Genomic DNA, 14,174 nt, shown 5'->3' with positions numbered 1-14,174 from the left:
ATGTGTTAGTTCTGGGGCCAGAGATCGAACCGGCGCCACAGCAGCAATCCAGGCAGCTGCAGTGACAATGCCAGATCCTTAATCTTTGTAACAGCTGCATCAGAAGAGAACTCCTGCTACTGCTATTTTAAGGATGGGAAACCTACAGAGACCATCAGTACCTAGTGGGACCACCCATGGACCCAGGTGTGTTTGTTTTCTTCCCACTTACATTGACCTAATAGGCTCCTAAAGGCAAATGAATATCATCAACAGGCTCACAAAAAAAGGATCCCTAACTGTTCAAGAGCGCTATGCCAAGCTTTTCACGTGCATCACTTCATTTAATTCCCCCCACAATACAACCAAGTTATGCATAATACACACAGTTTGTTACAATGCTAAAAACTGCGATTTAAAGAAGTGGGTTTTCCAAAGTCACACACCTAACAACTGGCATCAAGACTCAATCTCATGACCCCCCAGGGAACCTCTTAACCACCACTTAAACCATCTCACCATGCCTCAGGGAAAACATTCTTGACCAGCTTTAGGAAACTGAAGCTCCTCTTGGGTCACAGATAATACTTCACTTCCCCTCCGGTCCCCCAAATCTACCGGAAGCACAGCACTGAAATTCCCAAGACAAGTGTCGGTGGTAAGACGACGTCTGAACTCAAAGCAAACAACGTGCTCGCTTCCTGGAGCCCGGGGAGATGCCACTTGCTAACTCTTTATAGAGCTTATTTCCGTCTAGAGCGGATCTCCCCAGGGCAGTACAGCCCCCCAGGCTCCCGTGCCTGCACCACTTCGCGGTCCTCGCAGAGGTGAGGGCGGAGGGCAGACTGCTGGCGCGTCCGAGCCGAGCCGGGTCACTCTGAGGCCCGCCCGCAGGCCCCGGAACGCCGAGGGGTGACCCGGGGCGCTAGGCGACCAAAGGGGTCCCTCTTTTACGCCCGAAGACCGCCAGCCTCTGCGTCCGAGATAAATACCTTGGGGACTCCCCCTACCACCACCACCACCACTTTGTTCAAACTCTTCGAGCTCAATGGAGAAGGAGGAGGGGGACGTCCCTCAACCTGTGGCCAAAGACGAGAAAGTTCTCTGCCCCCGCCCCTAAGTTCTACATTCGAGGGAGGCAACTGAAGGAAAGCGACAAGGGAGGTGCCGGGGGAAGGACCCTCTCTTGTCTGGCTTTCCCGGAGGCCGCAGGAAAGGGGGCAAAGCGCTCTGTCTGGGACTCCTGCCCCAACAGACAGCGAACTGGGGGCGCCCCCACCCGCGACATGGTCCTCCCCTGATCAGAGCCCCCCCCCGCGGGGGGGCGGAGTAGCGGAGGGAAGTCCTCGGATTAAGAGGGGTCTCGAAGGGACCCGGCGAGGTCACACAGTACCTTTCTCTCCGCGCCGCAGAGACCGATGCCGGCGACAGGGTAGAGGGCGACGCGAGATGAAGGGGACGGGCTCCCGCTGGCTCCGGCGGCCCCTGGGCCTCGGAGCCGCCCAGCGCCGCCGCCTCCTGCCGCCGCTCGCTGGGCTGCGCTCCTCGCTCCCGCAGGTTACCTGTGGCCGAGCCTGCCGCGCCCGCCGCGGGCTCGGCCCTCAGCCCCGCCCCTCCCGCGCTCCTAGGCTGGGGCCGCAGCGCCCCGCAGCGGCCGGCTGGGCCTCTGCGGCGGCCTGCGGGGAGGTGGGGGTCCCCAAGGCCCTGGGGCTGGCCTTGATCTGAAGCCCACTCCCTACTGGGCCGCTGCCCCTTCAGCCCTCGCCTCGAGAGGCCTCCTTACAAAGAGAGAGGAACCGGGATGCAGTTGGGTGCGGTTTTCGGGGCAGGGGAGGTTTATAGAAGGGAGAGGGTATTTGGGAGGAGAAACTGTCCCTCAACCTGTGGCCAAGTGAGTATTTCAACATTTTCATAGTTCACTTAACTGGGATGTCTCAGTGGCAGCTGAACAACAGTGGTGAAAGATACAGATTCATTAGAAAGCTGGAGAGAAGAAAGGAAGCCTTTATTCCTTTATTCCTTGTCTGTCAGTGGTTTGTCTGAAGCATCCCGTATGAACTAGGCAAGCATTGAACATTTCTGACTCATATGTTCATCCCCCCCGCCCCCCCCCCCCCGGCTTTTTTTGAGGGGAGGGAGCTCACACAGGCGGCATATGGGAGTTCCCAGGCTAGGGGTCAAATGGGAGCTGCAGCTGCCAGCCTCCGCCCTGCTATTATTCCCTGGAACTGCCCTTATGAAGCCTTCCACTCAACGAAACTAGCATGTGCCCCTCCATGATTTTAGCCTCCTTCTTCTTCAGAGGGAACCACCCTCCTGAATTTTATGTTAATAATTCTCTTACCCCAATTATATGTATCCCTAAATAGCACACTGTTCTTTTGTGGCCGGATTTAAACTTTTTTTGTAAGTGGAATCAGCCTGCACAATTCCTGTACAACTTACTTTTTTTCCGCTTAGTGTGGTTTCTGAGATTTACCTATTGGATTTCTCAGTTATTTAATATTTTGTTGTAAGAAGATATCACAATTTATTCATCCAGTTTACTTTTGGACATTGGGTTGGCTCCAGTTTTTGGTTCTGCAAACAATGTTGCTATGAACATTCTTAAATATTTCTTGTGTGGCATGTGTGCAAGAGCTTTTAAGCTGTTTATCTAGAAATGGAATTGTTGGGTCTTAAGGTATGCGTGTGTTCTAATTTATATACTGGATAGTGCCAAACAGTTTTCTAAATCAGTTGCCATTAACGAAGTATGAAAGTCCCCTTGCTCCACATCTTCGCCAGCACTTGTTTTTTCTGGGGGTGTGAAATGATTTCTTATTGTGCCTGTGGTTTTTACTTCTCCGATTGTATGTATAATGGTTCATATTTAATGTTTACTAACTATTCTTGTTTTCTTTTTTAATTTGTCATGTTTGGTTTTTTTTTCCTTTTTTTTGTGATTTGAGAAATCCTTCCTACCCTGAGGATATAAAAATATTCTTCCATATTTTCTTCTAAAAGATGTAGTTTTGCCTTTCACATCCCATCTGAAATTCATTTCTCCTTTAATTTAATTGTAAGACAGCCAGAGCTCTGTGCTGGTCATATGCAACTTGAAAATCTATGGTTTTATGTTAAATCTTTATTTCTGATTATGGAAATCCTACCCTGACTTACTTTTTCCTCTTTATAAAGGTAGGTATTCTGAGCCCTTTACTCCTCCATAGACATTTTACAATTAGTTTGTCGGGCTCCATGAAAAAATTGGGATTTTGACTTAGAATTACACGAATCTGTGCAGTGGATTGCATTAGTCATTCACAGTTTGTTCCTTTCCCATCATTGCCATGCTTTCCTACACTGGTGTAGACTCCTCTGCCCCAGTGGTTCAGGATTTGGATGGGGTTTGTATGACTTGCCTTGACCAACACCATGCCGGAACAGAAGCTATAAATATGCTTCTCCTGCCCTCCCTTGAGTTTTTGCCCTCTGGCATGAGACTATCAGAACCCAAAGTGTAGCTGCTCCTTCAGCTGGAGTCTAAGAATAAGACACATGGAATCACACAGAGCCCAGTATGTCTACAGGCAGTCTGCAGCCCTCATGTAATGGGAGCCAGAACTAAACTGTTGGCTGCTACTGCAACGTGGAGAGAACTGACATCTTTTTTTTTTTTTTGGTCTTTTTAAGGCCACACCCACGGCATATGGAGGTTCCCAGGCTAGGGGTTGAATTGGAGCTGTAGCCACTGGCCTATGATGCCACAGCTACTGAATGCCAGATCCCAGCTGCATTTACAACCTACACTACAGCTCACCGCAACTCCGGATCCTTAACCCACTGAGTGAGGCCAGGGATCAAACCTGTGACCTCATGGATACTGGTCAGATTTGGTTCTGCTGAGCCACAAAGGGAACTCTAGGAATTGGCATTTTTATACTACTGAGATGTCCTGTCTGTGTACATGTTTGACATGTCTGTCCATTCATTTTGAATCTTAATGACCTCAAAAGTTTTACAACTTTTCATTGTCTGAGATTTATTCTTCCTTATCTTCTGTTGTAATTGCAAGTGATATCTTCCCTGAAAACATATTTTCTACTCTCGTCAATAGGAAAAATGCACATATCTTTGTTAATTGATCTTATATCTAGCAACATTGCTAAATTCTACTAATAATTTTAGTAATCTGTAGGAGTTCCTACCGTGGTACAAAAGGATTGGTGGCATCTTGGGAGCGCTAGGATGCAGGTTTGATCTAGCCCGGAACAGTGGGCTAAGGATCCGACATTGCTACATCTGTGGCTTAGGTTGCAACTGTGGCTCAGATCTGATGCCTGTACCACAGCCACAGCAAAATCAGATCTGAGCCGCGTCTGTGACCTACATCACAGCTCACAGCAATGCCGGATCCTTAACCCACTGAGTGAGGCCAAGGATTGAACCTGCAACCTTATGGTTCCTACCAGGATTCATTTCTGCTGCGCCATGACAGGCACTCTGATTCTTCAGTTTTGAATATACCTGCAAGTAATGATATTTTATTTCTGACTTTGCAACCTTATACCTTTAAATTTTGTATTATTTTGAGATATTGACAGATTCACAAGTTACAAACATAGCATAGAGATCAGCTGTACTTTAAAATAAATATGAAATTGAAATATAAATTTTAATATAGAAGAGGTCCTGTGTACTCAGTTTTATAGCTTTTATAACTATAGTGCAATATACATACCATTCTATACTGTGGTACAACATTAAAACATTGAAACAATATCAAAATGTTGACATTGATGCAATGTGTGTGTATAGCTCTATGAAATTCTATTACAGATGTAGCATCATGTAACCACCCTGAGAATGCAGAACTAAGCCATCACCACAAAGAGTTTTTCTCATGCTATTCCATTACAATCATGCCCAACTTCCTCCTGGACACCATCCCTAACCCCTGAAATCACTAAACTCAACCAGATTTTCTTGCCTAGGAATCAAAGATAATAATAGCCAAAACTTATATAGTTGCTCACCTTTAAAAATGATTATCCAGAGTTTAATAGATTTAATGCTTCCTACAACCGCATTGAGATATATAACATCATGAACGGTTTAGAGATGAGGAGATCGAGGCCTAAAAAGTTAAGTTTCTTGGTCCAAGTCACACAGTTAGTTAGCACTGAGCTAGGATTTGTGGGGTTGTGTTTTTGTTTGTTTATTTTGTGGGTTTTGTTTTGGTTTTTTTTTTTGGTCTTTTTAGGGCCATACTTGAGGTATGTGGAAGCTCAAGTTCCCAGGCTAGGAGTCTAATGCGAGCTGTAGCCACTGGCCTATGCCAAAGCCACAGCAATGCCAGATCTGAGCTGCATCTGCGACATATACCACAGCTCATGGCAACTCCAGATCCTTAACTCACTGATTGAGGCAGGGATCCAGGGATTGAATCTGCATCCTCATGGTTACTAGTCAGATTCGTTTCTGCTGAGCCATGATGGGAAGCCTGTGACCTAGGATTTGAACCCAGGTAGCCTGCTTCTAGAACCTGAGCCCACTATCACTGACACTGAAAAAAGTGGGGCAGCCAGATCCTGCCATCTGCTGGGAGAAGCACAGAAAGCCAATATTCATGCAGAGAAAGAAGAATGAAGTGATAAGTACAGAGAAAAGCAATTTCAGTACTGGTAATCAGTCTGTTCATATTTTCTGTTTCTTCCTGGTTCAGTCTTGGGAGATTGTACACTTCTAGGAATTTGTCCATTTCTTCTAGCTAGTCCATTTTGTTGGTATATAAGTGTTTCTAGTAATCTTTTATGAGACTTTGTGTTTTTATGGTGTCAGTTGTAATTTTTTTATTTCTGATTTTACTGATTTAAGTCCTCTTGCTTTTTTTCTTGATGAGTCTGTCTTAAAGGTTTATCAATTGTGTTTATCTTTTCAAAGGAGCAGCTCTTAGTTTCATGACTCTTTTCTATTGTTTTTACTCTCTATTTCATTTATTTCTGCTCTGAACTTTGATTTCTTTCCTTTTACTCACTTTGGGTTTTCTTTGTTCTTTTTCTACTTCCTTTAGGTGAAAAGTTAGGTTGTTCATTTGGGTTTTTTCTTGTTTCCTGAGGTAGGCTTGTATCACTATAAATTCCCCTATTTGACTCCTTTTGCTTCATCCCATAGATTTTGGATTGTTGTGTTTTCATTTTCATTTGTCTCCAGGTTTTTAAAAAATTTATTCAATTTCTTTAGAGATCTGTTGGTTGTTTAGTAACATATTGTTTAGTCTCCACGTGTTTGTGTTTTCTGCAGTTTTTTCTTTTTTTTTTTTTTTTTGTCTTTTTAGGGCTGCACCTGCAGCATATAGAGGTTCCCAGGCTAGAGGTTCAATTGGAGCTGCTGCTGCTGGCCTACTCCAGAGCCACAGCAATACCAGATCCGAGCCACATCTGTGACCTACGCCACAGCTCACAGCAATGCCAGATCCTTAACCCATTGAGGCCAGGGATCAAACCTGCAACCTCATCGTTCCTAGACAGATTTGTTTCTGCTGCACCATGACGGGAACTCCCAGTTTTTTTTCTTGTAAGTTAATTTGTAGTCTTGTAGCATGTGGTCAGAAAAGATGCTTGATTTGATTTCAGTTTTCTTAATGAGATTTGTTTTGCAGCCTAGCCTAGCATGTTGATCTATCCTGGAGAATGTTCCACATGCACTTGAAAAAAATATGTATTCTGCTGCTTTGGGATGGAATATCTTTGTCTCTCTTAACAGTCTTTGTTTTAAAGTCTTTTTCATCTGATATAAGTATACCCTGGGTTTCTTTTGATTTCCATTTGCAGAGAATACCTTTTTCAATCCCCTCATTAGTCTGCGTGTGTCTTTAGATCTGAAGTGAGTCTTGTAGGCAGCATATATGTATGGGTCTTTGTTTTATATCCATACAGTCACTGTATGCCTTTTTTTTTTTTGTCTTTTTGCCATTTCTTGGGCCGCTCCTGCGGCATATGGAGGTTCCCAGGCCAGGGGTCTAATAGGAGCTGTTGCCGCCAGCCTACACCAGAGCCACAGCAACACGGGATCCGAGCCGTGTCTGCAACCTACACCTCAGCTCACGGCAACGCCGGATCGTTAACCCACTGAGCAAGGGCAGGGATCGAACCCGCAACCTCATGGTTCCTAGTCAGATTCGTTAACCACTGCGCCACGACGGGAACTCCTGTATGCCTTTTGATTGGAGCATTTAGTCCACTCATATTTAAAGTAATTATTGAAGGTATAGTACTTTTTTGCCTTTTTTTTTTTTTTTTTTTTTTTGGCTGTCCCATAGCATATGGAATTCCTGGGCCGGGGATCAGATCCCAGCCATCCACTGTTGCAACCCTCACTGCAGCTGTGGTAATCTCAGATCCTTTAATCCACTCTGCTGGGCCAGGGATTGAACCTGTGTCCTGGTGCTACAGAGATGACACTGATCTCGTTGTACCACATTGAAAAGTCCCTTATTGCCCTTTCGTTAATTGTTTTGGGGTTGTTTTTATAGTGTTTTTTTTTTTTTTCTTATTCCTTTCTTCTTCTTCTGTTCTCTTCCCTTGTAATTTGATGACTATCTTTAGTGTCTTTCTCTTTTGTGTGTGTGTGTGTCTATTACAGATTTTTGGTTTATAGTTACCATTAGGTTTATAGATAGCAATGTATACTATCATCTTTATTATTGTTATTATTATTTTAAGTTGCTGATCTCTTAATTTCAAATGCATTTTAAGATCCTTGCATTTTTACTCCCCTCCCCTCATGATTACTGTTTTTGACATCATATTTTACATCTGTTTGTTTTGTGTATCCCTTAACCGCTTATTGTGAATATAGATGATTTTACTACTTTGTCTTTCAGACTTGCTACTAGCTTTCTATGTGGTTGATTTACTATCTTTATTGTATATTTGCTTTTATCAATATGCTTTTTCCTTTTGCAATTTTCATGTTCTAGGTGTGGCTTTTTCTTTTTTACTTAGAAAAGTTCCTCTTACAGATTTTTAATAAGGTCATTTGTCCTAGAAAACCTGCTTTCTTGTATCATTGAAGTTAGTGTAATTCTCCCAGCCAAGACAGGAGTTGCTAAGTTCAAACTGATCTTCAGACATGTAGATAATTTAGTACCTCTATTTCTTTTCTGTTTTTTGATTTTTTGTTTGTTTGTTTTTAAGCCCACACCTGCAGCATACAGAAGTTCATGGGCTAGGGGGTCAAATCAGAGCTGGAGCTGCCGGCCTCTACCTGGCAGAAAAGAATACCTGTCCCTCATGCCTACCATTCCCCACCTCTCATCACATTGACATTTTCTTCCTCCAGCACCAAGCCCTTTCACTTCTCCTTGGTTTTTCGACGTGGCGATACCTTCCAGGAGAATCTCTCCACCCTGACTTTCATTTTGCTGTCTCCTACTCATAGTCAACTCAAATGTCACCTCCTTCCAGAAGTCTTCTCTGGCAACCCCATCAAAATCAGGCTGCTTCTCATCCCCACTTACTCCCTTGCCTCTCTCTGTTTATTCCCATCAAAGCACAGCCCTGAAAAATCTAATCCCCTGCATATTTACTTAAAAAATATTCAAAGGAGAGTTCCCATTGTGGCTCAGTGGGTTAAGAACACAACATAGTGTCCATGAGGATGTGAGTTCAATCCCTGGCCTTACTCAGTGGGTTAAGGATCCAGTGTTGCTGTAAGCTGTGGTGTAGATTGCAGATGCAGCTCAGATCTGGTGTTGCTGTGGCTGTGGTGTAAGCCAGCAGCTGTGGCTCCAATTCAACACCTAGCCTCGGAACTAACATGTGCCATAGGGGTGGCTATAAAAAATAAAATAAAAAATATTCATAGACTATTATTAAAGAGATGAAGTTATTATCAAATATGTCTCTATAAAGGCAGCAAATGTGTTTGTACATTTAAAACAGAGTGTTTCCCTCTGCAAGGGAAGCCCAGAGATTGTAGGTCAGGGGAGGGAGAGACCCCGGCATTTCACTGGACATTCTTTTATACTGATTAACTGTTTGCCATATGCATGTTTTTAAAATACCAAAGCATTATTTTGCCTTTTTTTTTTTTTTTTTTTGCTTGCTTTTTAGGGCCACACCTGTGGCATATGGAAATTCCCAGGCTAGGGGTCTGATTGGAGCTGAAGCTGCTGGCCTACACCACAGCCACAGCAATGTGGGATCCGAGCCACATCTGTGACCTACACCACAGCTCACAGCAACTCGGGATCCTTAACCCACTGAGTGAGGTCAGGGATTGAACCTGTGTCCTTATAGATCCTAGTTTGGTTCGTTACCGCTGAACCATGATGGGAACTCCCAAAACATTATTTTAATACACTGTCTTTAATGATGGTTTGCATCAGTGGAAATGATTTTATCAGGTTTTCAACCATCTTAGGAGAGCCAGAAACTCTGATCTGTCCTCTTGAAAAATTTGGTTGGCTTTCCTGGATTAGCAGCAGTCCCGCAAGATTCTGTAGAAGCTCTTTCCTTTGTTTGCTTCAAGAGAGAATTAATGGCTTGAAATACATATTTTAAAAGAAAGCCCAGGAGTTCCTGTGCCTCAGCGGTAATGAACCTGAGTAGTATCCATGAGGATGTGGGTTTGATCCCTGGCCTTGCTCAGTGGGTTAAGGATCCAGCATTGCCATGAGCTGTGGTATAGGTCACAGACACAGCACAGATCTGGCATTACTGTGGCTATGGCTGTGGCATAGGCTGGCAGCTATAGCTCAGATTCGACCCCTAGCCAGTAAACTTCCATATGCCTCGCGTGCAGCCCTAAAAAGATGAAAAAAGAAAAAGAAAGCCCAAAAGGCTTTCAGCATGTGAATCCCAGGAACCAGGCACAATGTCTTCAGATGTCTCAAAATATCCTAAGATGCAGGATGCTGTCTGTATTTAATTGCTTGCCCCATTCAGGACTGCAATTATTCTGCCTAAATTGTACAGGTCTCTTTTTAAGGAGCTCTTATGTTCCTTGTCACAAGGCATTTAATTTGTAACAGCAAAAAAATTAATTCACTAAAATAAGGGCACAAAATTGTGGCCTTTAAAATTCAAATTTTAGGAGTTCCTGTTGTGGCACAGTGGTTAATGAATCCGACTAGGAACCATGAGGTTGCGGGTTCAAACCCTGGCCTCACTCAGTGGGTTAAGGATCCGGCATTGCTGTGAGCTGTGGAGTAGGTTGCAGACGCGGCTTGGATCTGGCGTTGCTGTGGCTCTGGTGTAGGCCGGCAGCTATAGCTCCGATTGGACCCTTAGCCTGGGAACCTCCATATGCCATGGGTGTGGCCCTAGAAAAGACAAAAAAAAAATTCAAATTTTAAACAAAAATATTATTAACATGTTATACTTTAGCTTAGCATGTAGTACAACAGAGACATATATGTCAGAAAGGGAACTAAATCATTTGCTATTTGTGTTCCTAATGAAAGGAGTGATAATGATCAACAGTTTTATTATGACAAGTAGTTTTCTAACTTTTGTTGGTTAGAGAGCTTTTCTTCTCTTTTCTTTTCTTTTCTTGCCACACCCATGCCATGGGGAAATTCCCGGGGCCAGGAATGTGTGTGCCACAGCAGTGACCTGAGCTGATGCAGTGAAAATGCCAGATCCTTAATCCACTGTGCCACAAGAGAACTCCTTAATGGGAATATTTTGAAGGTAATATTATTTTGGAATAGTGCCTTATTCATGGAAAATCTTGGTAAATTTTATTTATGTTTTTAGTTCAATGAATTTTATTATATTTATAGTTGTACAACCATCCTCATAACTCAGTTTTAGAATATTTCCATCCTAAACCTCCAGTCTATTCCTCCCCATTCCACAATCTCTCCTTTGGTAACCATAAGTTTTTCAGCATCTATGGGTCTGTTTCTGTTCTGCAAATAAATTCATTGTATCCTTTTTTTTAGATTCCACGTATAAGTGATATCATATGATGTTTGTGTCGCACTGACTGACTAACTTCACGTAGCATGATACTTTCTAGGTCCATCCATGTTGCTGCAAATGCCATTATTTCATTCCTTTTTGTGGCTGAGTAGTATTCCATATGTGTGTATGTAACGCATATTCTTTATCCATTCTGTCAATGGACATTTAGGTTGCTTCCATGTCTTGGCTATTGTATACAGTGCTGCAGTGAGCTCTGAGGTATATGTATCTTTTCCAGTCATGGTTTTCTCCAGATGGACGCCAGGAGTGGGATTACTGGATCATATGGGATTGTTGGATTCTATTTTTAGTTTTTTAAGCCATCTCAATACTGTTTTCCATAGTGGTTGCACCAGTTTACATTCCCACCAACAGCGTAAGAGGGTTCCCTTTTCTCCACACCCTCTCTGGCATTTATTGTTTGTTGACTCTTTGATGATGGTCATTCTGGCTGGTATAAGGTGGTACCTCATAGTAGTTTTGATTTGTATTTCTCTAATAGTGATGCTGAACATCTTTTCATGTGTTTTTTGGCCATATGTATGTCTTCTTTGGAGAATTGTCTGTTTAGATCTTCTGCCCATCTTTTGATGGGGTTATTTGCTTTCTTGGTATTGAGCTACAGGAGGTGTTTATATATTTTGGAGATTAATCCCTTGTCAGTTGCTTCAGTTGCAAATATTTTCTCCCATTCTGTGGGTTGTCTTTTCTTTTTTTTTTTTGCCTTTTCTAGGGCTGCTCCCGCAGCATATGGAAGTTCCCAGGTTAGGGGTCTGATTGGAGCTGTAGCCACTGGCCTATGCCAGAGCCACAGCAACGCAGGATCCAAGCCGCATCTGTGACCTACACCACAGCTCACGGCAATGCTGGATCCTTAACCCACTGAGCAAGGCCAGGGACCAAACCCTCATGGTTCCTAGTTGGATTCATTAACCACTGAGCCATGACAGGAACTCCTGTCTTTTCGTTTTGTTTAGGGTTTCCTTTACTGTGCAGAAACTTTTAAGTTTAATTAAGTCCCATTTGTATGTTTTTATTCTTATTGTCATTACTCTAGGAGGTGGATCTGAGAAAATATTGCTGTGGTTTAAGTCAGAGAGTGTTTGGCCTATGTTTTCCTCTTAGAGTTTTATGGTATCTGGTCTTATATAGTATATGGTCTTTAATCCATTTTGAGTTTATTTTTGTGTATGGTGTTAGAGAGTGTTCTAATTTCATTCTCTTACAAGAAGCTATCCAATTTTCCCTGCACCACTTATTGAAGGGACTGTCTTTTCTCCATTGTATATTCTTGCCTCCTTTGTTGTAGATTAGTTGACTGTAGGTGCATGGGTTTAATTCTGGGCTTTCTATCCTGTTCCTCTGATCTATATTTCTGTCTTTGTGCCAGTACCATACTATTTTGATGAATATAGCTTTGTAATATAGTCTGAAGTCAGGGAGCATGATCCCTTCAGCTACATTTTTCTTTCTCAGGATTGCTTTGGCTATTCTGGGACTTTTGTGCTTCCAAACAAACTTTAAAATATTTTGTTCTAGTTCTGTAAAAAATGCAATTGGTGATTTGATAGGGATTGCATGGAATCTGTAGATTACCTTGTCATTTTGACAATAGTCGTTTTGACAATATTGATTCTTCTGATCCAAGAGCATGGTATATCATTCCATCTGTTTGTGTCATCTTCAATTTCTTTCATCAGCATTTTATAGTTTTCAGGGTATAGGTCTTTTGTCTCTTTAGGAAGGTTTATTCCTAGGGTTTTTTTTGTTTTTTGTTTTTTTTTAATGAGATGGTAAATGGGATTGTTTCCCTAATTTCTCTTTCTGACTTTTCATTGTTAGTATATAGAAATGCAGTTGATTTCTGTGTATTAATTTTGTATCTCCAACTTTACCAAATTCACTAATGAGCTCTAAGTTTTCTACTAGTGTCTTTAGGATTTTCTAGGTATAGTATCATGTCATCTGCAAACAGTAGTAGTTTTACTTCTTCCTTTCCAATTTGGATTCCTTTTATTTCTTTTTCTTTTCTGATTGTCACGGCTAGGACTTCCAAAGCTATGTTTAATAGTAGTGGTGAGAGCAGACATCCTTGTCTAGTTGGTAAATATTAATGGGCAATAGACAAAGTTCATCTTTCACGATGCTACAAAATATCTCTGAGAGTTAAGGGTTTTTTAGAAGGAAGTGTTGGTAAAAATAAAATATTCAATCATCACTATACTGTAATTTCTTTTAATCTGCAGGCAATCTCAAAGGGACAGATGAAAGTCATAAACCCATTTTGGAAGAGCCTTCCTTCCAGGTACTTCTTTTAATAGGATGAATGAAAGTAGACTAGGAAAATTACTCCTAGAATGACTTCCACTGATAAGGCCAAGTAGAGCCTGCTCGTGCTAGATAGACTATTTGCCCCCCATCCCATCCTACCCCTAGAACCCACTGTCTGCCCTCCCTATCCAATCTCTGTGTCCTGGACTAGGCTCCAGGCTCTTTTGCATTCTGGCATCCAGCTAGGTTTGGCCGATGGGAAGCTGTTCCAGAGAATGCAGGGTGGGAGGAGAGGTCAGGGTATTCTTTCCCACTGCTGTTTCTTGGGAGAGGTGGTTCTGGCAGTGGCTGCTTCTTCATCAGCTATAGCTCCTGTTTTGTGCCCCCTGCCCAGGACTCTAGCTTCTTTCCTTCACACAAGTTTAGGGGTGATCATCTCTTCCTAGTGTAGCTAATCCCTGTGTTGATTCTTAAACTCTGCCCACATCCTAGTAAATTGCTCCTTCACTTAAAGCCTTTTAAATTAAAATCCTTGCACGTGCCATCATTTTCCTCCTGGGAAAGGACTGCAACTGATACAGCCATGCACATTATTCTATGTCCACCTGGACAACCCCAAGACCTTTCCAATTAGAAGCACCCACCTCCTAGAAGGTGTCTGTATCCACCTTCAACACCTATAACTGCTATAGAATCCGAGACAGGAGCCATGATTTGCAGACTGGGAGCTCCTCCAGGGCATGAACATTGCTCCCACCCTCACCGCTTTGCAGAGACTAGGTTCTCCCTACAAATTCCCTGCAGGGGCCGCTCCTGAGGCCCCAAGAGCTTCCAACCTCAGAGCCCTTCTCCTCCTCCCCCACACCACCTGCTGAGCTGCTGGCACCTGTAGGATCTGGATCACCATGCTGGCCAGCTGGTTTATTTCTCATTGTGCTTGACAGAAGGAAGTTCATCCACGTGATTTTT

At 43.0% G+C, this 14,174-nt stretch overlaps 1 protein-coding gene across 1 annotated transcript in view; it reads right to left on the bottom strand.

The window, feature by feature from the left end:
• The window catches only part of ANKRD6 (ankyrin repeat domain 6), a 204,798-nt gene extending 203,262 nt beyond the window's left edge, over positions 1 to 1,536 (bottom strand). Inside the window, exon 1 of the mRNA XM_047761050.1 lies at positions 1,373 to 1,536. The gene's annotated coding sequence lies outside the window, so the exon portion shown is untranslated. The remainder of the gene's footprint in view (positions 1 to 1,372) is intronic.
• Between the last annotated feature and the right edge of the window lie 12,638 nt (positions 1,537 to 14,174).

The sequence above is a fragment of the Phacochoerus africanus genome, chromosome 2 (assembly GCF_016906955.1).
Source record: "Phacochoerus africanus isolate WHEZ1 chromosome 2, ROS_Pafr_v1, whole genome shotgun sequence".
NCBI lineage: Eukaryota > Metazoa > Chordata > Mammalia > Artiodactyla > Suidae > Phacochoerus > Phacochoerus africanus.
Note: the sequence above shows the minus strand (reverse complement) of the source record. Positions and strands in the feature narration are given on the sequence as shown.